The 27,403-nt window shown below is 45.5% G+C and overlaps 1 long non-coding RNA gene across 1 annotated transcript in view; it reads left to right on the top strand.

The window, feature by feature from the left end:
* Positions 1–883: 883 nt before the first annotated feature.
* LOC135982060 (uncharacterized) overlaps positions 884–27,403 on the top strand; it is a 39,142-nt gene continuing 12,622 nt past the window's right edge. The window contains exons 1-2 of the long non-coding RNA XR_010599267.1: positions 884–995; positions 1,226–1,278. This is a non-coding gene — a long non-coding RNA (uncharacterized LOC135982060). The remainder of the gene's footprint in view (positions 996–1,225; positions 1,279–27,403) is intronic.

The raw sequence follows: 27,403 nt of genomic DNA, 5'->3' as shown, positions 1-27,403 counted from the left end.
CTTGTTTAAATAAAGAATATAAGGAGAAACTTGGCAAATACAAAGAACACAAACAATGCCAACCCAATGTCAGTTCTCTATCAGTTATATAAAAGCTTATAAGCTAGAGCAGTGACTCTCAACCTTTCCAGACTATTGTACCCCTTTCAATAGTCTGATTTGTCTGGTGTACCCCCAAGTTTCACCTCACTTAAAAACTTACAAAATCAGACATAAAAATACAAAAGTGTCACAGCAGAGTATTACTGAAAAATTGCTTACTTTCTCATTTTTACAATATTATTATAAAATTATCAACTAGAATATAAATTATACTTACATTTCAATGTATAGTATACCGAGCAGTATAAATAAATCATTGTCTATGAAATTTTAGTTTGTACTGACTTTGCTAGTGCTTTTATGTAGCCTGTTGTAAAACTAGGCAAGTATCTAGATGAATTTATGTACCCCCTGGAGTACCTCCAGGGATACACATACCCTTGGTTAAGAACCACTGGCCTAGAGCTCCCAGACAGAGCTAGGCTTCTACCTGATCCCATGTTCCCTCCAGAATAAGTGTGGAAGGTTATCTCCCTTTATAGGAGTATCTTACTCATATTCTTCCACCTAAAGGCATTAATAGCTGGCTGCTCATTCAAACCACTCCCATCCCATCTACTCCAGTGTGATGCAAACCAGCCAAGTGATTCATCACCTCATTTGAATGCACGCATTTAAAAAATATATATATTTTTTAATGTAATCAACTGCAAAGACACATCAGGAACAAAATGATCACCTGACTCTTAAACTACATTTCCCAGAACACCTCAGGCCCAGCATCAAAGAACACACTCCTTCCCAGGCATAAAAGCTCCAGCCTATGAGTATGCTTCCATGAGAGCCAGTTTCAACAACAAGGTGCTCACCAAGGGAAGGTAACAATGGTCTTGTGCTCACTGGGGATTTCATGACACTATCAAGCCCATGGTCACCTTCAGTGACACAATAAGGTATCTGTTGGATAATCAATACACAGTTTCAGTTCTAACATCTACTGTATCATTGGTCTCTGAGCTATTTATTTTTCTCCTAGATAGTGCCTTAAAGTATGTTTCTACTCTGAGAGCTGACTTCTTAAAAATGTTATTTATTATATCCGCTCCCTGTATGTATTCATAGGCACATCTGCTGATTTTATTGACTAACAAGTTCTGTTTGTTTCCCTTTTTGTTCCTCTTAGGCCTGTAGACACAGTTAAGAAAGAATGTGCAAACTACTAACCTGGACTTTTAGGTAATTTCCTGCACAGGTATTTGTATTGTGATAATACTTTATCCTTCTCCAGCCCTTTCCTTGGGAAAATCTCACAGTGCTTTAAGATAATTAATTAATCTAGCCTCGCACTGCCCTGTGAGGTAAATTGTTGTTTTTCACACTTCTCAGAGGAAGGAAAGAACCTGAGGCATAGAAAGACCCAATCCTGCAATGAGCATTGTGCAGGTGCATTCATGTTGAAGTCACTGGGCTTCTGTGTGGTTGCAGGGATCTGTCTGCTTGGAGCTTACTGTAGCATTAGGGCTTGCAGTGGCTTGCCCAAAGGTGCACCGAGTCAGTGACAGGAGAGCGTAGAACCCAAGTGTTCTGACTCCCAGTCCTTTTTTCAAGCCTACTACCTGAAACTCATTTTGAATACTATATACACATTTCAGATATTCTTATCACGCTGTCTGGAGTGTCTCACGACCATGAGTGCCTAGCTCAGAGCAGACTGTCAAAAACACGGCAGATATCTCAAACTGGTGATATGTTCTATAATTAGATTTTACCAAACCAGTAACAAATGTGAACTCCTGTATCATTACACCAGTCTCTCCATAGAGTCACAGACAGTCACCTTAGACTCTCCACTCTGTCTTACCACGCAGACAAGCTGGACTTAATTATAAATGGTCACTTACACCAAAAGTCACACCACGTTCAGGTTGCTTTTAGTCTCAAGAGCCCAGTCACTTAACCCAGATCAACTGGTACCCTTGATCTTACTCCAAAGACAATGCCTATAGCCAGTCCTGTAATAAACTACCTAAAAGTTTATTAACTAGGAAAGAGAAATAAGAGAGTGATTTACAGGTTAAAGCAAGCAAACGTATGCACAAATGAATTGCAATCTAAATCCTAAAAGTGACAGAGTTGTAGTGTCTGTGAGTTCAAAGTGTGTTTCAGAGGGGACCCAGAAGGCAGTCACGGGGGATCTCTGGCTTCAGTTTGGTGTTTCTGACCCTGTGAGAGTTCAAACAGCAAAGAGATGAACAATCTTCATGTCAGCTATTTTTATTTCCCACTTCCAGCATTCAGAGCGATGGGATCAAGCCTTCTGCAAGTACTTCTCCATGGGTGAATGGGGCAACTGACAAAGCTTTTGTCTTATAATGGCCGACTTAAATGTTGATAGTCCTCCTGGCTGGGCAGGGGGGACAATTACCATGCCTGGGTTCACAAGTTCAGAGCAAACATTTTGTTAAATTACAGATTTTCTGATTGCCTGGAATACTGACATTACAAGTGAGCTTAATGCAGGCAGAAACATATAAGCATTTCAGAGAGTCTAAACATTAAATACATTCTTGTAAGACTAATACCTATTTTGAGCAAACCTAACACACAGGTGAACTGGCCTGATCTCCAGCTCTGAGTTTTAGTTCACAGCTAATGTCTGCAGTCTTGGCAAAAACTGGCACCTGATGTGTCAGCATCACAATTATAACCTATCCCCCTTAGTTTTCCTCTAACTTTCCTTGAGACATTCAACAAAGCTGGAAAGCCAATTACAATTCTCCTGAATTTTATCTTGTGTACTAATGTAACGGATAACTCTTGCTTGGCAAAGCTATTGCTGCCAAATAATATACTTAGCTTTGAAAAGTCAATGTTAATGCTAGTTAATGCACTTAATTGGCAGACACTTCTCAGTATTGCCTAGTTACATTGCTGATGTAAATATGAGTCATGCCTGAATTCTGTTGATGCTCTTTTTCTTCCGGGGAATACCAGCTACTACAATAAATAATAGGCAGAGTTACAGTAAAAACATGATTGTTTTCTCAGGTATTTATAGATCATGTATACAGGTGCTTTGCAAATAGACAATTACATTACATTGCTTATAACTGAAATGGTCTCTGGTAAATAATTCATTGGGTCAAATGACTCATAAGGCAGAGGCCCACAGCAATCAGAGAGCAATGGAAAACACATCAGCGTGAGATGCTGAATTTATTGTCCTGAAATGTTGGTTTGTCCTATAATTTCTTTAGCCCACAAGACTTTAAAAATGCATGCAATCGTACTAGAGAGAAAACTAAAACCAATATTCATGTGGTTTGAAAGCAATGCCTGCAATAGCTCAGTAAAGAGTGAAAGCCAGCCAAGGACTGTCGTGAATGGTGGTACTTTCTAGCCCCTTTCATATTTAGTAATTTATTAAATTAGTCACAAAACCCTAAAAATATTGATGTTGATAAGAAAATCACTGTTTTTCTGAGAGACAAAAGCTTAAAGTTCTGTCCAAAGGAAGCAAATGTTGAGAAAAGGGTTCTGTACTCTCTAAACATATTGTCAACTCTTTCCATATTAACGAAGGGATCTTTCTGACCCCAAGCCATGTGGGTTAGAATTGATTTGTGGCGCTAATTAAAAGTGTATTATGTTAGCCTGAGTTCTAATCCAGTCTTTGACACTGTGATATCAGACAAGCTATTGAATGTTTCTGATTCATTTTTAACATCTGTAAAAATGGGAGTAATTCCGTATAGCTGCTCTCAGCATTGGAATGTTTGTCCAATGGTTGGTAATGCAACATACCGTATCTGTGTCTGATCTGTACTGTCTGAGCCTGCTGGGACAGTAATCATGTGCTTAGAAGCAGGGTGTACAATGGAGAAAAGAAATCGTTAAGTGTTTTATTTGAAATAAGTTGTGATTGTGTTAGTCTATCTGAGCATTCACCCAGCTCTAGTGTCTTCCTTACAAACCTGAAGGGGCTGAGCAAACTGGTGGTTATTAGATAATGATGATGATTTCGGTGGCATGAAAATTGGGCAATAGTATTTTGTTCTTTTTGAACCCCTAATTTTAATATATGTGAGCCCTATTGAACCTAAGTCTCATGTGGAGCTATTATATGGTCCCTCTGATTTAAATTTAAACCTCATTTTAACAGGCGCCGCTTTATACTGGCTAAAAGATTCAATCCAACTCATGTAGGTGAACCCTATACCCATATAGAGTTCTACTGAAGTTAGGGCTCCTCATGGCATTCAGGTCTACGTGTTGGGAGTGGATTACATGATCAGAGCCCTTGTTGCTAGGGCCAGAACTACACTATGGACCTATCTTGGTATAACGTTCAAAAATCCATAGCCCCGAGCAACATAGTTATACCGACCTTAACCGCCCTATAGAGAGCGTTATGTCGACAGGAGAGCTTCTCCAGTCAACATCGCTACTGCCTCTTGCGGAGGTGGATTAATTATGCTTATGGGAGAGCTCTTTCCCATCAGTATAGAAGCATCTTCACTTACATGCTACAGCGGCACAGCTGCACCAGTGCAGTTGCGTCAATGCAGCATTTTAAGTGTAGACCTGCCCTAGGTCAGTCAAAATTCACCTGGAGTATCAAGGATTCAGTTCAGATAAACATCCAGCAGGTCAGATGTCCACCTGAAGCTTAATCAAACTATCCAATATCTTGTGTCTATATGTCTTCTAAGGCCAAGCTGTCTCATAGCATTACATGTGCCCCGTCTTAAACTTCCCATTCTTCAGGTCCTCCTTCCATTTCTGTCTTCTGGATTTCTTCCACTCAGCTCACTTCCTGACCTGGTATGACATGCTTTACCCCTTTACTTCCAGTCTGTCCTTAAAGCCCACACCTCTTCCAAGATGCTGATAAACTCTCAAGTGTTCTGCACTGCAAATATAAATATATTGAAAATCCTGGAGCTAGGATGAGGAGTGTTCAACTTCACTGTGCAATCTCAGATCTACATTTGTGCTGGCTACAGTGTTAAACAGTATCACCCAACCCAGTTCACTGCTTTTTGTTATAGTCCATCCTCCATTTGTACTTTGTTTAGCCATTAAGGCCCAGATCCTCAAAAGATATTTAGGCTCCAACTTCCACTGAAATCAAGTTAGGAGCCTGACTACCTTTAAGGATCTGGGACTAAGATCTTCGGGGCAGGGCCTCTGTCATCTGCATTTCTGTTAAGCACCCAGCAGCTGTTGCTGTACACTACTGCTAGAACTTCCACTAATCGTGGGAGACCCAGGCCCTTAGTCTTCCACTGACCTCACTGGGAGTTGTTCTCCTTTTGCATTGGGAGAAGGAAGAAGGAAAGAGTGTTATTGTTCTTTTTGTTTGTAAATGTTTGGTAAGTGATCAGATATGATGATGATGGGGAGCCACATATGTACCTAAATAGAATAGAGCTCTGGAAAGAATGGGGTGGGAGGGAGTTTAGGCAAATGTTACAGAATCTGAGGATTGGTTTGAGTTGTTCTAACAATTAATGATGACTCGGGTTTCTTATCTCATCAGGATTGCTTCACCCACCTCTACCAGACTCTGTGATCCTATCCTTATAGAATCTTGGAAGAGAATTCTTGCCTCTGTCAAGAGTTAGGCTATGTCTACGCTATGGACTTTACAGTGGCACAACTTTCCCGCCGGCATAATTAAACCACCCCCAACCATAGGCACTGACTTCTGCTCCTGCCGATAGGTGCTTGACCCCCCTCTGCCACTGGCCCTGCTCTGACTCCGCCCCGCCCCCATTCCAACCCCTTCCCCAAAGTCCCCGCCCCAACTCCACCCCCTCCCTGCCCCTATTTTGACTCCTTCCCCAATCCCCCCTGAGCCCCACCTCCTCCCCTGAGCGCGCCACGTTCCTGCTCCTCCCCCTTCCGTCCTGCAAGCTCTGGGAGGGAGAGGGAAAGTGCTGGGAGGTAGGCAGAGAAGCAGGGACATGGCACGCTTGGGGGGGAGATGGAGGAGGATGTGGGGGAAGGGGAGCTTGGCTGCCGGTGGGTGCAGAGCACCCACTAATTTTTCCCCGTGGGTGCTCCAGCCCCGGAGCACCCATGGAGTCGGAACCTATACCCCCAATGAGTGGCAGTATATATGTCAGCAGGAGATGCTCTCCCACAAACATAGCACTGTCCACACCAACACTTTTGTCGGTCAGGGGTGTGTTTTTTTTTTTTTTAAACCCCTGACTGACAAAAGTGTTACCGACAAAAGTGCTAGTGTAGACATAGCATTGGAGTTAGCTAATTATCTTCTAGTACATTTTTAGCATATGATGAGCATGTAAATTTAAGACTCCTCCATAAACTACATGACTCATATTAAAGACAGCTCTGGCTGTTGAACCTAAATGAATTGTAACAATCAGACAGTGATTTACACAAGGTGAATGCTGATCTCTGCTGTGAAAAATTGCTAATGTGATATTCTGTGTTGTCCTGGTGCATGGGACACCCTTCACATTCCCTGCTTGCCAAAATACTAGTCTCCTCTTTCAAATCCCTTCCAAAATCTCACTCCTGCAAGAGAGAGAACCCTTTAGCTATGCATATTCCTTAAATTGGTAGCCATATCATCTCATTATTGTCACTCTTGGCCTACCTTTCCCCTCCTTGCCTGATTATTGCACTTGTTGTGTCCTAGAGAGACAAGGTAGGTGAGGTAATATCTTTTATTGGACCAGCTTCTGTTGGTGAGAGAGACAAACTTTTGGGCTACACTGAGCTCTTCTTCAAATCTGGGAAAGGTACTAAGAGTGTCACAACTAAACAAAAGATCAAACAGATTGTTTAGCAGAAGTAGTTTGCACTTATTCTAAGGCGGTGTTTCTCAATCAGGGGAACATGTACCCTTAGGGGTACGCAGAGTTCTTCCAGGGAGTACATCAACTCCTCTAGATATTTGACTAGTTGTACAACAGGCTACATAAAAAAGCACTAGCAAAGTCAGTACAAACTAAAATTTCATACAATGACTTGTTTACACTGCTCTCTATATATACAATACACTGAAATGGAAGTACAATATTTATATTCCAATGATTTATTTTATAATTATGTGGAAAAATGAGAGAGCAATTTTTCAGTCATAGTGTGCTGTGGCACATTTGTATTTTTAAGTCTGATTTTGTAAGCAAGTAGATTTTAAGTGAGACGAATCAGACTCCTGAAAGGGGTACATTAATCTGGAAAGGTTAAGAGCCATTGTTCTAAGGGACTATTCAAGGTGAAGTGGCCCATTAACACCCCTGTAGTCACAGGAAAAAAGGGGGGTTAGTGAGTTATGGGTTGTTGCAATAAGCCATACATCCAGTGTCTCTATTCAGTCCATGATTTTAGTGTCTAGCAAAATTATGAATTTAAGCTCTCAGGCTCGTCTTTTGAAAATATTGTGCAGCTTTCCTTTGAGGATGAGTACTGATAGGTCAGATATAGAGTGATCACTTTGTGAAAAGTGTCCACCCACAGATGGTGTGGTGTTTTTTGCCTTATCATTTTCCCGTGTGAGTTCATTTGAGAGCGTAGTGATTGTCTGGTTTCACCCACAGAGTTGTTGTTGGGGCAGTTAGTGCACTGGAGGGGGTACACCACGTATTGTGATAGGCATGTGTAGGACCCTTGGATTTTGAAAGGTGTGTGGTGGGGGGGTGTTGATCAGTGGAGCTATGTCAGCAGGTTTTGCGTCTGCTGTTCGAGCTGGGTCTGGTGCCGCTTTGAGTTGGTGTATCCTGGTCTCTGGGGAGCTTGCTTCTGGTGATGAGCTTAGTGTGTCCTATCTAACATCCAGGTTGGAAGCACTTCAGGACAAGGATCGGGTTTTTTTAATTTGTTCTGTGAAGCAGTGCAGCACCTAGCACACTTTGGGGGCACCAAACAAATAACTGATGGTAATGAAACTACTCCAGCACTTTCATTTTGGGAGACCTGGAGTCAAGTGCTGGATAAGGCTGCAAGTGAACATGCTTCTGTTATTCAGAGCCTAGTCTCGGTTCAACCACATTTCAAAACAGTCCATAAATAGATATAATTGGGAATGCCTGACAGCCTCTGCTCAAGAAAGACCCAGATCGGAGGGAGCCAGATTCAGGTTGGTTGACTCACTACAGAGTGACCTTTGGTTGCAGAAGGATTTTAGGATATTGACTAAGGCTCAGTTTGTTACCTTTTGTAAAGCTCTTTGAAGATTAAAAATATTAGCTCAGGAATATGCATCAAGTAATTTGCCCATCTATTGGTCCTTCCATATGAGGTTCTCAAAGCACTTCACAAACATTAATTCCCCCTTTTAAGGTACAAAAAGCATTATAATCCCTATTTTACAGAGAGGAATTTAGCTCTTACTAAATTATGATTTCTGGGTTATAGAAACTAGGGGATTCCGTAGTAATTTGGCCTCAATGCTGATATTTCTGGTACGCACAATCTTGCCAGGTGGTGTAATTATGCAGCAATTTACCTCTCTAGGGCTGGAGAGTAGTTTCACCATCCTCTCCAGTACACACTTAACCAGAACAGTGACTCGCTGCTTGTAACTTTAAAAAGGGAATGATCAAATCTGAGTAGGTTTGCACTAGGGAAAAACTACTGCTTCACTGCAACAAGAAGTCGTACGTATACTTAACTTACTTACTTTCTGAATGCCTACATCAAAAATATCTGGAAATCACTATCCCGTATTGCTATGAATGTCAAAAGTAACAGGTTTGGGGGGATATTACTAGATTAAAACACTTTATCACTTAATAATAAAATAATAATAACTTATAAAGATTTTTGATGACTCTTCTTGTTTCTTAACAGCAAGACCTGAAATTAATATAGATCAGAGGTGGGCAAACTACGGCCCGTGGGCCACATCTGGCCCGCGGGACCCTCCTGTCTGGCCCTTGAGCTCCTGGCCTGGGAGGCTAACCCTCCTCCCCCACAGCCTCAGCTCACTGCGCTGCCGGCACAATGCTCTGGGCGGCAGGGCTGCGACTTCTTGCCGGGCAGCACAGCTGCAGAGCCGCACCCTGACTCGGTGCTCTGTGCTGCGTGGTGGTGTGGCTGGCTCTAGCTGCCTGTCCTGGTGCTCGGCGGTGAGGCTATAGCGCTGCCAGCCACCAGTGCTCCAGGCAGCACTGTAAGGGGGCAGGGAGCAGGGGGGGTTGTATAGAGGGCAGGGGAGTTAGGGGTGGTGGTCAGGGGGCGGGGGTGTGGATAGGGATCGGGGTGGTCAGAGGGCAGGGAACAGGAGTGTTGAATGGGGGCAGAGGTCTGGGGGTGGGGGGCATCAGTCAGGAAGGAGAGGGGGGGTTGGATGCGGCAGCGGGTGCCAGTCAGGGGCAGGGGTTCCAGAGGCAGTCAGGGGACAGGGAGCAGGGGGGGTTGGATGGGGCAGGAGTCCCGGGGGGGCTGTCAGGGAATGAGAAGCAATTGGATAGATGGCGGGGGCCGGGCCAAACCTGGCTGTTTGGGGAGGCACAGCCTCCCCTAACCTGCCCTCCATACAATTTCAGAAACCTGATGTGGCCCTCAGGCCAAAAAGTTTGCCAGCCCCTGGTATAGAGGAATAGAGCCAAAAAACTAAATTGCTGGCTAAAATCCTTGATGAAGTCCTACAAATCAGGGGATAACTCTGCCAATTTTGCCCACATACCCTACTGATTTCTTCTGCCCCTGATTTATAATGTCACCAACATCATTGTGCTCAGTGCTGTACAAAACAGAAGGAAGACACAGTCCATGCCCTAAGTTTAATAGCATAAAGTTGACCCTCTCACTTCAGTGTACCAGGAATGGCCTATTTGTGCAGTGTGAACCCTGCTGTCTATGGAGATGTGCCTTGTAGAGAGATTTTCCATAGGGACATTTGCTTTAAAAATCTCACCCAGTCAAAGAGCAGTTGATGCACCTCTTGGTCAGAGGAAACTGAACACAGTGGGGTTTGTTTTCATCAAGGTTTTTCTTATTTCTAAATTCCCCAGGAACCTGGTGACAGGATTAGCTCAAGGAAAGAGGGCCAGCTGCAGATTAGAAAAACCAAACAAGATTGAAAATCTTCACTTAAAGGAAGCACTTTGGAGTCACTCAGTCTCCTTTCCCTATCATAAAAGGGGCTCTTTATATAGTGTGTTTGATAGCCAGCCTGAGTCTGGGTCTCTGTGGAATAATTATAACCTCACTGCTCGTTGTTTCTTCCCACTGAAAAGGAGTGCTGTGAGGCTATAACTGCACAGCTTCTACAGGGGTCATCTCAAGGTAAATTATTCCAGAGGCTAATTGGATGCATTTGAGTAGGACAGGAAGGAAGTGGGAGGGTTGGTGTGATCAGAAGTGTATGTTTGGGGAGAAGGGCCAAATACAAACCGGGTGGAAAATTGGGACAGCTGTGGCTAATGCTTTGGTTATAACTGCCCTCTGAAAGCTCTGATCCATTCTGCAGAGAGTTATAGAGAATTTCAGGCTGGTGGGTGCCTCGGGCACAGGAGATCAAACAACTACACTGCCAGCTCAAGAGATCTGCTTTAGAAAAAGGGATATTGTCACAAGTGAAATGAGTTTGGTGATCGTTTGCTGCACATATATACTATGCAAAGCTTTGCATATTACTTAAGGCTTACACACTTTGGCTCAGGACCGGAATAGCAAGGGAGGCCACATGTTGAGACCAGTTTTTGAGACTGATATTTCAAAAGGGCCATGTTTCAAGGGCTCTTTGCAATTTCACATTTGAGTTAATTATTTAACCACTAATATGCATACAAATCAAGTATTTTCATAATCATGTTCTACCTATAACTGTAGATACTATTGAGCTGCTGGCCCTTGGTGCCTGAACTTTTCGATAGGTAGATGTTTATAAACATGTATATTAATACCACTCTCATGGCAGTAAACTTGCTACCCACCATTAATATCTTATACACTGATCCCACAGCAAAATTACCCTGGAGACCATTAGTGTTGGGTGACAACCTCCTTTCCTTTCTAGATAACAGGAAAGAGAGTGGGAAATTATCTAATATTTTAATGTGGAATTAATCAATCTTTAATGCCAAAAAGAGAAGAAAACAAGAGAATTTTTTTTTTAAAGCCGGTTCTGTAAAAACACAACAGGGACCAGATCCACAGTTTGTGTAAGTCAATTCCATTGAAATATCTGGACCATGATCTTCATTGTTAATGTTGATCTGATTTCCCCCACTCCATCCCACATTTACATAAACATACAAAGTTGACAGATGGGTGTGTCTGCAACTTCCAGGTGACTGGATGGCTGTGTCACAGTAGATTGGTGGCTATGACAAGATTATAGCGTGGAAGTATGGAGCTAACTGTGGTGCTCAGGGCATGAAATTTTTCACAGCCATGAGCAACGTAGCTAGGCTGACCTAATTTTAAAGTGTAGACCAGGACAAAGTGTTTTGCAGACATAGAGAATCCTTACTGCAGACCCGTGAGGTAGGATGTTTTCTAAGTATTATCCACACTTTACAGATGTGGAGACTGATTTAGGGAGATTAAGCAATTTGGCCGATGCTACAGAGCGAATCCATGGCCGAGCCAGGCTTAGAATTCATGAGTGCCTGACTTCTACCCTGGTTCACAAATCCCTGGATGACGCTGACATTCTGTGCTGCTGTGAATGCACCTCACCTTTCCTATCCATTCTAACTGGCAGTGTTCTGTTTTGTTCTTTCTTCTCTCTCAGGGCAAAGAAAGGAATTTCAGTGGAAGATGCATCCCTTTGGTTTGTCACCCCCAAAGCTGTGAAACCAGCCCCCCCATGCACCAGCTTTCTTTGACACACACATTCCACATTGTTTGCACAACAGAGACGGGGGGGGGGGATGTGGGTGGACAAACAAAGGTTTATTGAATTGAAAAACCAGTGATTCAAAGATGGGCAAACATATACAGGTTACACAGTGAATAAACATAAAGACACAACTTCAGGCCTTACACTTCTATATTAGATCAAATCCTTTTGCTAATATAAGTTACCTATTTCATTTGAACAGTTGCCCCATGTACCCCCTCACTTAGGCAGGATCCAGCATTTCACATCTTCCTACTTAGAAGGTGCCCCTCAGGACTTGTCTACATTTAAATCAGCACTGCTGTAGCGCTTCGATGTAGACACTACCTACCTAAGCTGACAGGAGGGATTCTCTTGTCAGCATAGGAAATCCACCTCCCTGACTGGCAGTAGCTAGGTGGAGAGAATTCTTCCATTGACCTAGCACTGTCTACATGGGGACTTAGCTCTGAACAGTGCAGTTAAACTGACCTGTGGATTTTTCATTCATACCCCTGAGCAACATAGTTATGCTGACCAGGGCCGGCGCTTCCATTTAGGCAACCTAGGCGGTTGCCTACTGTGCCAGGATTTGGGGGGGCACCACCCTTGGCGGCAATTCGGCGGCGGGGGGTCCTTCCACACTCCAGGTCTTCGGCAGCAATTCTGCGGCGGGTCCTTCATTCGCTCCGGGACCTGCTGCCAAACTGCCCCGAAGACTGGGAGTGTGGAAGGACCCCCCCCACCGCCGCAGAATTGCTGCTGCCAACCGGGAGCGTGGAAGGACCCCTGCCTAGGGCGCCAAAAACCCTGGCACCGCTCCTGATGCTGATCTAATTTTCTAGTGTAGACCAGACCTCCGTTTCTTGAATGGCTTTCATTTCAAACCCCTTTCATTCTAAAAAGGTTTGCAGGGGGGAGGTCTTCAGTCACTGTTGATATTCATGGTAGGGAAAACTCCCTTCTTGCTTGGCTTCCGAAGACTGGAATTTTCTTTTCAGTTTCAAGTTGTCTCAATGTCTCTCCAACGGTTCACGGTTGTCTTTTCCTGGGCTGGATAATGGATATATACTCGGAGCTGGTTTTGTGTGAACACCTGGCTTAGGTAGCACCCCTCCTTGCTGTGAGGTGTAGTTGAAATTATGAGCACAGTTTTCTGTATACACAAATACATGTATTCAGGTAGGGATTATGAATATGTATCTCATAATGACCATCCAGTTCAGAGCATCAAAAGCTTTTATAAAAGACCTTACTCAATACACTTTTATAATACAAAGAATGAGGAGTACTTGTGGCACCTTAGAAACTAACAAATTTATTTGAGCATAAGCTTTCGTGGGCTAAAACCCACTTCTTCGGATGCATGCAGTGGAAAATACAGTAGGAAGATATATATACACACAGAGGACATGAAAAAATGGGTGTTGCCATACTAACTAACGAGTGTCATCAATTAAGGTGGGCTATTATCAGCAGGAGAAAAAAAACTTTTGTAGTGATAATCAGGATGGCCCATTTCCATCAGCATGCAATCAGGTGGTTCAACTACTCATTTGGGGGATTTTAAACCTTCTTTTCTCCACTTGGAGTGTCTGAAGCCTGATTGTGACAACCAGTCAGGATAACCTAGAGCCCTGTAGTTAGGGTGTTCATATAGGACTCTGATCCCTGGTCTACATCAGGCAGAGCGGGGACTCGAACCTGGGACTCTCTCATCCTGGATGAATGCTCTAGGCACTGGCCTAAAAGTTATGCTGGGAATGGGGTGGCACCATTTCACTGCCACCATTTTTTGAATAGCACCAAAGTCCCTCTGAATCTAGCACCTCACAAAAAAACGTTTGGCTGAAACTTTTTGGCAAATTTATGTCAAATTCAAGAATATAGTTTCCAGTCAACCAAAACGTTTTTTTCCCCCACTGAAAAACACAATTGGTCCAAAATATTTCACCTGGCTTTATTCACGAAGATCCATAAAACCCAGTTTTTCCATGCATTTACCAAAATGCAAATGAGGATGCAAATTTCTCCAGGTTCACTGCCTCCAAGTGTGATGACAACAGGCAGGCAATGAGAGGAGGTAGGACCATAATCCCTCTTACACTACGGAACCCCACCAGAAAAGTAAGTTCTTGCCTCAGAGAGGTTTAAAGCCTCTTAGGAGTACTACTATCTGGCTAGACTTTTGCATGCTATCCCATCTTGCCTCTCCTCCCCTCCCCCTCCGCCATTAGCCACTGAACATAATTCATGCTATACCTCTACCCCGATATAACATTGGTCTCGGGAGCCAAAATATCTTACCGCATTAGAGGTGAAACAGTGTTATATCAAACTTGCTTTGATCCGCCAGAGCGCGCAGCCCTGCCCCCCCGGAGCGCTGCTTTACCGCTTTATATCCGAATTCGTGTTATATTGGGTCACATTATATCGGGGTAGAGGTGTATTTCCAGTATGTACTATGCTTTTATCCAGTCAGACTAATTCCATCTGCACTGAAGTTGAAACCACAATCAAAAATGCCTATGGTGATGTGGGAAGGAGGAGACATAAGTATCACCAAGACCTTGTCAAAAAATTTCAGATGGAACAGTTTAAAAATGCTGATTCAATAGAAAAAAAAAATCTTTTGCTGGAACACGTCCATTCCATCCAAACCTTCAGTAGAAACCAGGCAGACCCCAGGCTGCCTGATTTGCCAACTTGCCAGCTCCCCAGCTGCCTACCTGGTAGGCAGAGGGGCTGCCTAGTAGATAGGGAAGCTTGACAAAGCCCTGGCTGGTATGATTTAGTTGGGGATTGGTCCTTGTAAGCGGGCACAGACTCACCCAGCGGCACCTCCTGCTGGGTCGTCCGTAGGAATTAGCTCACCAGCCCTCTGGAGCACCCTCTGTTGGCCAGTGATCCACTACCGCTGGGCCCCCCGTGTCCCCTCCAGACCCCCGTGCCCCTTTCTCTGGGTTGCTACCCCCCGGGCAGTACCCCCACACTCTCTGGTTCTGGGTCTCCCCACCCAGGGGAACCCCCACCCACTAACCCCACCTCACCTCAGTCTGGGCTACTGCCAGTCACCATCTAGCCCCACTCCCTGAGGCAGACTACAGTATAAGCCACTCATCACAGGCAAGGGGGTTCGGACCTGCTGCCTTCCTCTACCACCCAGAACCCTTTTAGGCCTTAAACTAGGCCTATGCAGCCTGGGGAGTTGCCAGCCAGGAGCAACTCTGTTTCTCTGGCTTTCCCCAGCCCTGCTTCACTCCTAGTACCCTTTCTGCTAGACAGCCAGGCCTTGCTCCCTCTCAGATCAGAGAGAGCCTGTATGACGGCCCCTGGCTTCCCTGCCTTTATAGGGCCAGCTGAGTCTGTTTGGGGCGTGGCCACAGCTGAGGCTGCCTCCCAATCAGCCCAGCCTAAGGCTCCCAGCCCCAGCCCTTTCCAAGGGCTAGCTTTTAACCCCTTTCAGGCCAGGAGCAGGTAACCACCCCGCTACAGTCCTGCTTTGCAGGGCCTGAAGTGCCTCCACACTCAGGTCCATGTCTTCCGCCTCCAGGCCCTGCAGAGGCTCCTTTATGGTGCAGGTAATCCGGCGTGGAGCGTATTGGCGCACGCCTTCCTGCGCCGCTTCCGAGGGCTCCGATACGACCGGCAGCTCTTTTATCTCGATCCGAGAGGGCTTCCGCGAGACCTCTCCGGGCTGCCGGTCTTCTACCAGGACCTCCTCCGGACCTGGAAACTGTTCTCAGCGACCAGGTCCGTGGCGGCCACCGAGGGGGCAGATCTCCTCGCGGAGCCCCTGCTACACAATCCCCAGCTCCGTGTGCAGGTGGCGGAGTCCCCCGCGGTGCGCCAGAGGTTGGTCCTGGCAGAAGTCACTAGAGTCGGAGACCTCCTGGACTACGACCGGGGAGACTGGCTGGATCCCCTGACGCTCGCTCGGCGCATGGGGCTCTCCAGGCCTTGTACTCCCCAGCGCGTACTTCAGGAGGTGAGGGCCGCTTTGCCGCCCGCTGCTCGGGTTTGCCTCGACCGGATCCTGCATGAGGGCACGCCCCGCCCACCCTCCACCCCTGGCCCTCCGGACCTTTTCATCGGGCCCCTGCCCCGTGGACCCAACCGGCCCCTCCGCCCCTTCTCCGTGAGCCGGCTGCACGACTTGCAGCCGGTTCGTTTCCTGACCGCGCCAAGGAAACATCTCTACACGCTCGTGCTGCACACTCTTCACTTCCTCACCCTCGTGTCCCGCCCCGATACAAAGTGGCGGGACCTCCTGCCACCTGTCGAGGGTGAGAAGCCCCGGTGGGCCAGCCTCTATTCCACTCTGGTCCCGAGGCCCGCCGGGGATATCAGCTGGCGGCTCCTTCATGGGGCCGTGAGCACGGGCGTGTACTTGGCGCGGTTTACCCCTGTCCCGGACACCTGTCCTTTCTGCGGCGTGAGGGAGACCCTGGCTCACGTTTACTTAGAGTGTGCCAGGTTGCAGCCCCTACACCGGCTCCTCACCGATATTATGTTACGTTTTTGGTTACACTTTTCCCCTCACCTTCTCATTTATGCACTCCCTATCCGTGGCCCCACAAAGTCGCGGGACCTCCTGGTCAACTTCCTCTTGGCACTGGCTAAACAAGCCATCTATAAAACCAGGGAGAGGAGGTTGGCCGATGGAGGTGCCTGTGACTGCGGGGCCTGTTTCCGATCCTCTGTCCGTTCACGTATCCGGGCAGAGTTCCTCTGGGCGGCATCCACTGGCTCCCTTGAAGCCTTTGAGGAGCAGTGGGCGCTGTCCGGGGTTCTCTGCTCGGTGTCCCCGTCTGGTTCTCTTCTTTTGACCCTTTGACCACACTCCTGTCCCTGTTTTTACATTAGTTGTCCCCCGTAATTATTTGAGTTCCAGGCCCTGTGGATCCTCCCCTTAGGCTGGGGGGGGATCCTTTAGCAGTGGGCGGGCTTACGCCCGCCCACTTCCCGGAACCCAATAGGTACAGTCCTGCTTTGCAGGGCCTGAAGTGCCTCCACACTCAGGTCCATGTCTTCCGCCTCCAGGCCCTGCAGAGGCTCCTTTATGGTGCAGGTAATCCGGCGTGGAGCGTATTGGCGCACGCCTTCCTGCGCCGCTTCCGAGGGCTCCGATACGACCGGCAGCTCTTTTATCTCGATCCGAGAGGGCTTCCGCGAGACCTCTCCGGGCTGCCGGTCTTCTACCAGGACCTCCTCCGGACCTGGAAACTGTTCTCAGCGACCAGGTCCGTGGCGGCCACCGAGGGGGCAGATCTCCTCGCGGAGCCCCTGCTACACAATCCCCAGCTCCGTGTGCAGGTGGCGGAGTCCCCCGCGGTGCGCCAGAGGTTGGTCCTGGCAGAAGTCACTAGAGTCGGAGACCTCCTGGACTACGACCGGGGAGACTGGCTGGATCCCCTGACGCTCGCTCGGCGCATGGGGCTCTCCAGGCCTTGTACTCCCCAGCGCGTACTTCAGGAGGTGAGGGCCGCTTTGCCGCCCGCTGCTCGGGTTTGCCTCGACCGGATCCTGCATGAGGGCACGCCCCGCCCACCCTCCACCCCTGGCCCTCCGGACCTTTTCATCGGGCCCCTGCCCCGTGGACCCAACCGGCCCCTCCGCCCCTTCTCCGTGAGCCGGCTGCACGACTTGCAGCCGGTTCGTTTCCTGACCGCGCCAAGGAAACATCTCTACACGCTCGTGCTGCACACTCTTCACTTCCTCACCCTCGTGTCCCGCCCCGATACAAAGTGGCGGGACCTCCTGCCACCTGTCGAGGGTGAGAAGCCCCGGTGGGCCAGCCTCTATTCCACTCTGGTCCCGAGGCCCGCCGGGGATATCAGCTGGCGGCTCCTTCATGGGGCCGTGAGCACGGGCGTGTACTTGGCGCGGTTTACCCTAGTCCCGGACACCTGTCCTTTCTGCGGCGTGAGGGAGACCCTGGCTCACGTTTACTTAGAGTGTGCCAGGTTGCAGCCCCTACACCGGCTCCTCACCGATATTATGTTACGTTTTTGGTTACACTTTTCCCCTCACCTTCTCATTTATGCACTCCCTATCCGTGGCCCCACAAAGTCGCGGGACCTCCTGGTCAACTTCCTCTTGGCACTGGCTAAACAGGCCATCTATAAAACCAGGGAGAGGAGGTTGGCCGATGGAGGTGCCTGTGACTGCGGGGCCTGTTTCCGATCCTCTGTCCGTTCACGTATCCGGGCAGAGTTCCTCTGGGCGGCATCCACTGGCTCCCTTGAAGCCTTTGAGGAGCAGTGGGCGCTGTCCGGGGTTCTCTGCTCGGTGTCCCCGTCTGGTTCTCTTCTTTTGACCCTTTGACCACACTCCTGTCCCTGTTTTTACATTAGTTGTCCCCCGTAATTATTTGAGTTCCAGGCCCTGTGGATCCTCCCCTTAGGCTGGGGGGGGATCCTTTAGCAGTGGGCGGGCTTACGCCCGCCCACTTCCCGGAACCCAATAGGTACAGTCCTGCTTTGAGGAGGGGGTTGGACTAGATGATCTCCTGAGGTCCCTTCCAACCCTGAGATTCTATGATATGCTCAACCAGGTGGCTAGCTCCCCAGCTGGCAAATAGGCAGGCTGCCTGGTTTCTTTGCTGCCCAACAGGTAGGCAAAATAGATTGTTTCATTTCTCCAGGAGTTCCAGAATGTTGCTATTTTGCTCCAGAACAAAATGTGGGCAACCCAGAATTTTTCGCAAAATGGGAATTTCATTTTCTGGTCAGCTGTGGTCACCACGGAACATCCAGCACTGCATCAAACTGTGAGTCTATAACTGGTATAACCAGGACAGGCACGTCCCCCTTGATATCCCATTTTCCAAGCAATATGCATCTCGTTGAATATCTTATGAAGATATCACTGATCCACCGAGTCCATGCAAGCGCTTGACTACAATAGCTTTTGGCACGTCTTTGTAAGGAGCTTTTTGGGTATCCCTCTATTTCTAATGAGGAGGGTTGAAACCTCCCCTCTTTGCTGTGGCATATCAGCGCATGTAGGATAGGAAAGGTCCACTGGTTTAGGATTTGAATTTAAAAAAAAAATGTGTTGGGATTTTTCATCACCGTCATTACACATTAATGCATGTGATGGTCTGCTTTATTTTTGTCTGCTGAATGAGGCAGCGGTGCGTCAAAGGCATAGTTGCACGATCGTTTTGCTATTTATGCCTGGGTGTCTTGACAACATGCCCCAAGTTCTCCTGCCAGGGGGTCCACAAGGCAGTAATAAGACATGAGACAAAGTTTGCCTCCTCTATTCTGCTTTGTTTGTGTAACTGTAGCCTTTGTATTTCAAAATCTTAACCTCCTTTCTTTCCTGATCCCCTTCCCAGAGATCTCAGTTTTAGCAGTTTCCTCTATTTGTTTCTGTGTGCAATTTCTTCAATTTAAACTTGACTTAACAAGTCCCTTAGTTGACAAGGGATGTCCCTTTGAAGTGGAGGTGGGAAATGTCATTTTCTAGAGGCTGGTACCAGTGCATTCCCAGTTTCTATGCCTGCATACTTCTGGCAGGAGAGAACTTTCAGTTTTACTGCTCTGCACAGCTGAAATGTAGATGCTTTTAGTACTGCCTGTGGCCTTCAGTTTAACAGTGTCCTAATCAATTCATATCATTATGGAACTCAAAGTTCGCCCTCTTGTCTTTCCTGGGCCAGGAAGATGTTTTATACCTAATTCATATAGCTACTAGAATCAAGAATGAACACAGGAATTCATTTATTCGGACAAACCTATACATTCTTATGGACCTGCAGATCTGAACTCAGTCTTCATCCCTTCCAGCAGGACACCTTCTTGAGAAGGAGGGGGTGCCAAAGTGTGGGGCCTCTGGCAGGTGGCAGTGAAAGCCTGGTACACCCATCTACTTAAAGGGGAAGACTTGGTTGGTATTCTTAAGTCACTGGCAAAAAATCAGAAGCAAAATACACATCCTGGACCTTTATTATTTTCCTTGTGGACTCAAACATCCTGTTGAACTCAGTGAGACTTCTGGATCACACAGGATATAATGCCTCAGAATTTGGGCCTGATTTTGATCTCATTTATACCCATTCTATATCAGGGTACCTCCACTGGCTTCAGTGGCACTAACAGAGTTACACTAGTACCCTGTTTCCCCGAAAATAAGACAGTGTCTTATATTAATTTTTGCTCCCAAAGATGCGCTAGGTCTTATTTTCAGGGGATGTCTTATTTTTCAGAAATGAAAAATGCCTTATTATCGGTGGATGCCTTATTATCGGGGAGGTCTTATTATCGGGGCGATGCCTTATATTACAACGAGAGGCAAAACTGTAAGTAGGCCTTATTTTCGGAGGATGTCTTATTTTCGGGGAAACAGGGTATGTGAGGGAATCAGCCTTGTGTCCTATTCCCATCACGTGCAACCATGGACTATCTTGGAACAATTGGTTTAAAATGTTGCTCACTAGAATAGCCTCATAAGTCACATCTCCCTTTCACAAAGTGGGACAACAGTCATACAATATTAGTCTAGCATATGTCAGTAAAATCCAAATAGCATAATGTAGGGTACTCTTTCTCAGAGATGCCACTTTTAGCCTGAGATGCTGCTGGCTCACACAAGCTAAACAGGCATGAACCTGACCAGTGCTTGGATGAGAGGCCTCCAGGGAAAATACAAAACACAACGTGCTGCAGGAAGAGATACTGGTTTTGGTGAGTAGGTCGTCCTTCTGTTTGAGTCACTACAAATTAAAAGTGCAAGCATGGTTTTTGGGGTCTTGTGGATGAGACACAAAGCCAAGTGCTAAAAGTTCTGACCATGTCCAATGCCCTTTTTATCAGAATTAAGTGTTCATCCCCATGTTCTGATCCAGTTCCAACTCTGACTACATTCAGCCAGCCTTAACTACGCTGCTAGTTTCAGTTGGCTGTGGAATTCTTCATTCCGAGTCCCAAGTCACTGTATAGCAAGACTTCATGCTGTTAAACAGCTACTGCACTCCATACGATTGGTGGCTGCATTAGAGGTCTTCTTTGCACACAAAACTTGGTTACTAGTTGAAGCTAAATTGATATAAATTTGGTGTAAACTGCTATAAAAGTGACCACATAGGTGCTTGCACTGGTTTAACTAAATTGATTTAAAAACTGATTTTAGTTGAACAAGGCCTCGGTGGTGGATGGCGTGATTCCTCTGTCTGTATCTTGGGATCCTTTGAGATGAAATGGGCACTGCCACTGTGTGATAGTTTTAACACTGCAGGCAGACCAAGACAACAAGTAGTCACAATCTCCTTACAGTGTCTGGTCTCCAATTAGATAAGGGTGAGGCCTCAAAAAATGCTCAAGTGCTGAAGTTCACCCCTCTGCAGCAGATCAACACAAAGCCTACAGACCACATAAATCCCATTCAGTTTGTGTCACTAAATGCTGCACAGACCTTGTGTTGCCCTTTTACAGAGGGGTGAATTTATCCCAAGGTGTGTCGGCCCGTGCTCCCCTTCGCTTCCCTAACCGATTCCCAGGATTGTTTTGGTGACGTCTCTTCCTAACATGTATTCTATATGCTGGTTGTTCAATTAGTTTTCTGTCAAACTCTTTGGAACTGCTCTGTACAGTAGTGAAGCTCTGGAGCTGCAGCGCATACTTTTACAGCCGAATCTCAGAGCGCCCTCTTGGCTAGCAGCCACTAAAGCAAAAGAGGCAATAAACCAGTTTATAATGGACACATTTGTCTGTCAGAAGAATGTCAACAAACAAATTACCACAACCTGCCTGAACCAGCTCAGACCTCCTGGAAGTCAGACCAGGATTGTCTTGAGAGTCTTTGTTTTGTTGTCTTTTAAATAGACAAAGAAATCAATGGGTATAATCATAGCAATCAGCAAAGCGAGTAGATGATTTGCATGGCTAGCCCACAAGGCATTACCACTGGAGCTGTGTAATTCCCTGGTTGCTATCATCAGCACTAATCACACCTGGATAAGTACCAGGCGTCCCATGAGTCACAAACTTCTGGCTTTCATCTGCTGATGGTAGATTCAGGAATGTAGTTTATATACTGGATCCATCTGGAAACTACCCCAAGATAGATTCCTTGTCCTCATCTCCTTAGATAGCTGTGAAAGTTACTCCTACAGGATCTGATGTGAAAGGAGCACAATCATTCAACTATTTGGAATAAACAACCACTCCCCAGGATTAAAGATACCAGAGTCTGGTTGGCAGCTGGGCCAGGACTGGATGTTGGGGTCTACCAACACTCTCTCATCACACCTCATTTTAAGATTCAAATTTACCTCCATCCCACCTACATCTGGTATCTTGCATTAGTTAGGTAATCGGGCCCAGATCCTCAGTGGCAGCTAGGTGCCTAAATACCTTTGTGTCTTGGTCTAAGTATCAGGGTGATGAGCCCTATAACAAAAGCTGAGGTAGGTTTCACTTTTGTAAATTTACATCAGAAATGATGACTTGGGGAAGTGAGGTGATTTATAAAATTAAATTCTACCTCACACTGATCTTCCTGTATTTTGATATGTTCGTTACAATTATTTTACATCCTCAATGTTGCCAACTTCTGTGATTTCATCATGAGTTATGTGATTTTTGTCAGGGGCTGGAGCCAATAATGCAAGAAGCTCCAGCCCTCTCATGAATTTCTCTGCACTGGAGAAACCATCCTCTGAGTGGCTGCTTTCTCCACTTGTCTGCCTCTTGGGGAAGAGCAGCCAACCAGGTCTGCTGCAGGAGGCAGATAGAACGCTCCTTCTCCACCCTTCCCCTGGCCTCAAGAACCAAGAGCAGTTTTTGGGTAGGAGATGCGGGAGAAGAAATAGCCCAGCCCTCAGGACAGCTCTGCCACCTCTCTCCTGTGAAGAATGGGTCAGCATGCTCCCACCTACCCTGCAATCCTGGCAATACCAGGCCTGGGGAGAGGGAGGTAGAGCCCCTGGAACTATCCCCCCAGGTTGAGGAAGGGGGAGAAGGGGACCCCATTGCAGCTTCCCCCACCAGGCCTGAGACAGGGCATGAAAAACCCCCTAGAACTACAGGGGGATCAGAAGTGTGTGTGTGTGTGGGGGGGGGGGGACTTAAGAATTGATGTCGGAACTGGGCTCACATAATTAGTTGCTGGGCTGGGGGGGCACATAATTAATTAGAATGTTGGGGTTTAGGGAGAAGCTGGAAGCTCTGCACACTTAGGCAGCTGGTGATAGCTCCCTCAGCTGGGGCACAACTCACCTTATTCTGTACATTTGGGACAGTGGGCAACACTAATTCTCTGTCACACACATTTGGAGATGGGAAAGGGAATTTAAAAAATCAAAAGACCATGAGGACTAGAAACTTTTTTTTTTTTTAATGACAGCTGACCTTCTCACGTAATCACATGAATCCGGAAGCTGGTGCCTTAAGACAAACAAATATTTTGAGAATCCTACTAAAAAATGACAAGAGTTGGCAACACTCACCACTCTTTTTGGTATCAGGCACTTGGCACCCAAGATGACTTCATAATGCAGAAAGAGACAAGCAGGGGAGCCCAACATAAGAACAGTCATATTGGGTCAGGCCAATGGTCCATCTAGCCCAGTATCCTGTCTTCTGACAGTGGCCAGTGACAAATGCTTCAGAGGAAGTGAACAGGACAATTTGAGTGATCCATCCCCTATTGGCTAGTCCCAGCTTCTAGCAGTCAGAGGTTTAGGGTCATCCAGAGGATGCAGTTGCAGCCCTGACTTTCTTGGCTAATTGCCATTGATGGACCTATCCTCCATGAATGTATCTAATTCTTTTTTGAACCCAGTTATACTTTTGGTCTTTACAACATTCCCTGGCAATGAGTTCCACAGATTGAATGTGCGTTGTGTGAAGAAGTACTTCCTTATGTTTGTTTTAAACCTGCTGTCTATTAATTTCATTGGGTGACTTCTGGTTCTTGTGTTATGTGAAGGGGTAAATAAAACGTCCATACTTTCTCCACACCATTCCCTCCATCACCTCTCCCATTAGCCCCATCTCTGTTCCAAACTGAACAGTCCCAGGCTTTCCAAACTCTCCTCATAGGGAAGCTGTTCCATACTCTTACTCATTTTTGTTGCCCTTCTTTGTACTTTTTTGCAATTCTAATATATCTTTTTTGAGATGGGGTGACCAGAACTGCACATAATATTCAAGGTATGGGCGTACCAGTGGCATTATATTTTCTGTCTTATCTTCTATCCCTTTTCTAATGGAGCCTAACATTCTGTTTCCTTTTTTGACTGCCGCTGCTCATTGAGCAGATGTTTTCAGAGAACTATACAGGATGACTCCAAGATCTGTTTCTTGAGTGGTACCAACTAATTTAGACCCCCTCATTTTGTATTAATATTTAGGATTATGTTTTCCAATGTGCATTACTTTGCATTTATCAACACTGAATTTCATCTGCCATTTTCTTGCCCAGTCATCCAGTTTTGTGAGATCCCTTTGTAACTCTTCCCAGTCTGCTTTGAACTTAATTATCTGGAATAATTATCCATTAAAGGACCTTCCCTCTTATCCCATGACTGCCTACTTTGTTTAAGAGCCTTTGATGAGGGACCTTGTCAAAGACTTTCTGAAAGTCCAAGTATACTATATTTACTGGATTAACCTTGTCCATATGTTTGTTGACTCCCTCAAAAAATTCTAGTAGATTGGTGAGGCATGATTTCCCTTTACAAAAGCCATGTTGATTCTTTTCCCAACAAATTTTGTTCATCTACATTTCTGATAATTCTGCTCTTTTCTTTAGTTTCAACTAATTTGCATGGTACTGAAGTAGGGCTTACTGACCTCTAATTACCAAGATTGCCTCTGGAGCCTTTTTAAAAATGGTGTCACATTAGCTATCCAACAGTTATCTGGTACAGAGGCTGATTTAAGTGACAGGTTACATACCACAGTTAGCAGGTCTGCGATTTCATAAGAATTCTGAAGGAATTCTTATGATATACCATCTGGTCCTGGGGACTTTTTACTGTTAATTTATCAATTTTGTTCCAAAACCTTTTCTACTGACACCTCAATCTGGGACAGCTCCTCAGATTTGTCACCTAAAAAGAACAGCTCAGCTGTGGGAATCTCCCTCACATACTCTGCTGTGAAGACTGGTGCAAAGAATTCATTTAGCTTCTCCACAATGGTCTTGTCTTCCTTGAGTGCTCCATTGGCACTTCTATTGTCCACTTGCTCCACTGATTGTTTGGCAGGCTTCCTGCTTTGATGACGTACTTAAAAAAAATATTTGTTTTTAGTTTTTGTGTCTTTTGCCAGTTGCTCTTCAAAGTCTTTTTTTTTGTTCAACCTAATTATATATTTACACTTGACTTGCCAGAGTTCATGTTTCATTCTATTTTCCTTGGTAGGATTTGACTTCAAATTTGTAAAGGCTGTCTTTTTGTCTCTAACTGCCTCTTTTATTCTGCTGTTTAACTGTGATGGCAGTTTTTTGGTCCTCTTACTGTTTTTTTTATTTTTTTTATTATTATTATTTTTAATTTGGGGTATACATATAGTTTGAGCCTCTATTACGGTGGTTTTGAAAAGTTTCCATGCACCTGGCAGGCATTTCACTCTTGTGACTGTTCCTTTTAATTTCCATTTAACCAGCCTCCTCATTTTTGTAAAATCCCCCTTTTGTAAGTTGTTGTGGTAGGTTTCTTTGGTATTTTCCACCCTATAAGGATGTTAAATTGAATTACATTATGGTCACTATTACCAAATGGTTTAGCTGCATTCACCTCTTGAACCAGATTCTGTGTGCCACTTTTAGGACTAAATCTAAATTCATAAATCCCTATGTGTAATTCATCAGCTGTTTGAGTATTTACTAACTTTTAGAGTCAAGTCCTGTACAAACATCTTGATCACTGTCACACTGATGTGAATCCAGTTAAATTCCAATGGATTTACTCAAGATTTAGATTCAGATAGGAATCTGGGTCACAAGATATAATTGAGGCTCCACCTCTGGAGGGAGAAATTACAAAATTCCCTTTGTTAAATGAATTAAATTAATATATAAAGAGAACAGATGGAGAGGACGTGTGTTTAAGCTGCATGTCATAGGCGCATGATTAGAGCGACAAGGAGGGTGAGGAAATGTCTTTAACACCAACGCAGCTACAACAACACTGCATAGGAGCACCATGTTCATTCCACTCTTGATCAATGTATCAAGCAATGTTGTCAGAAAATATTCTTCCCGTTTTAACTTTCCCTGCCTCTGGTGCATGAGGATAGCTTAGTCAGAGGTGCTAGTTGCTGGGATGAAGGCCCTTAATTAAGAGTGCCCTTCAACCTGTCCCCAAATGTTATAGGAACTAACCTAGGCACTATGATAATACCAAAAATAAATAATATCATAGTAATGGCAAGAAAAACCGAAAGTGCATTGACAAGACAATAGGACAGAGGCAAGCTATCAAGAAAAGACCATTCAAGCCTTCACACATAGTAACAAATACAGTGAATTGTACTCAGAATTGAGAGTTAGTTCAGAGAGCAAGTGTCTATATGCTCCTAGCTTCTATTCCGCACTAGTTAAGGCTTTCAGGTTTTTTAAAAGGAAACATGAAGAAGCAGCATTGTAGGCCTTATCTACACAAACAAGTTGTACTCCTTTAGCTATACTGGTCTAATCAAACTATCAGCAGTAGGTGAAGAGCTGAAAAAAGAGCACACAAGTAGGAAACTGCAGTATAACGCTGTAAGATGATAAAATAAAGGCCATATTTCAACAGTAGGCAAGGGCAGCTGGTAACAACTAAGGCTGGGTCTACACTACCCGCCTGAATCGGCGGGTAGAAATCGACCTCTTGGGGATCGATTTATCGCGTCCCGTCGGGATGCGACAATCGATCCCCGAATCGACGCTCTTACTCCACCAGCGGAGGTGGGAGTAAGCGCTGTCGACGGGAAGCCACAGAGGTCGATTTTGCCGCCATCCTCACAGCGGGGTAAGTCGGCTTTGATACATCTAATTCAGCTACGCTATTCACGTAGCTGAATTTGCGTATCTTAAATCGACTCCCCCCTGTAGTGTAGATGTAGCCTCTGTAACAGAAAGGGATAGTGAGTACCATAACAGCATGTATTCTGGAATAATCAGTGGATGGGATTAGTAATCTTTTTGACATCTTCTTTATTTAAAGATGAAACTGTCAATGGAATTTGTCCCTACCTTAAAGTGATCTGCAGAGAGAAAACAATAGTTTGTGCCCTCTTTCTCCTTTGATGTCTGGAAAAGCAGTGGTTTTTTTAAAGTGTGTGTGTGTGTGTTTTGTTTTTTAACTTTCATCAGGAATGTCAAGTCTGCTCTTCTCTGGTTTTGCTGGTAGACTCCTTGGAGGGTTTGGATTTGGATTTGGATTGTGAGCTTTATCAGCCTTTCATAGAAGAGACGAGAGGGAGACTGTTAAATCTTTAACAAAGACAAATTTTCTCCTAAAGTGTTTCTCCGGTATTTTGTGATAAGTAGACATTAACAGAAACAAACAAAAGGCAGAGAGTTTAAAACAGTGAATACAAATCACTCCACATC

Source organism: Chrysemys picta, chromosome 3, assembly GCF_011386835.1.
Source record: "Chrysemys picta bellii isolate R12L10 chromosome 3, ASM1138683v2, whole genome shotgun sequence".
NCBI lineage: Eukaryota > Metazoa > Chordata > Testudines > Emydidae > Chrysemys > Chrysemys picta.
The sequence above is the reverse complement of the archived record's forward strand: the minus strand, read 5'-3'. Positions and strand labels throughout refer to the sequence as shown.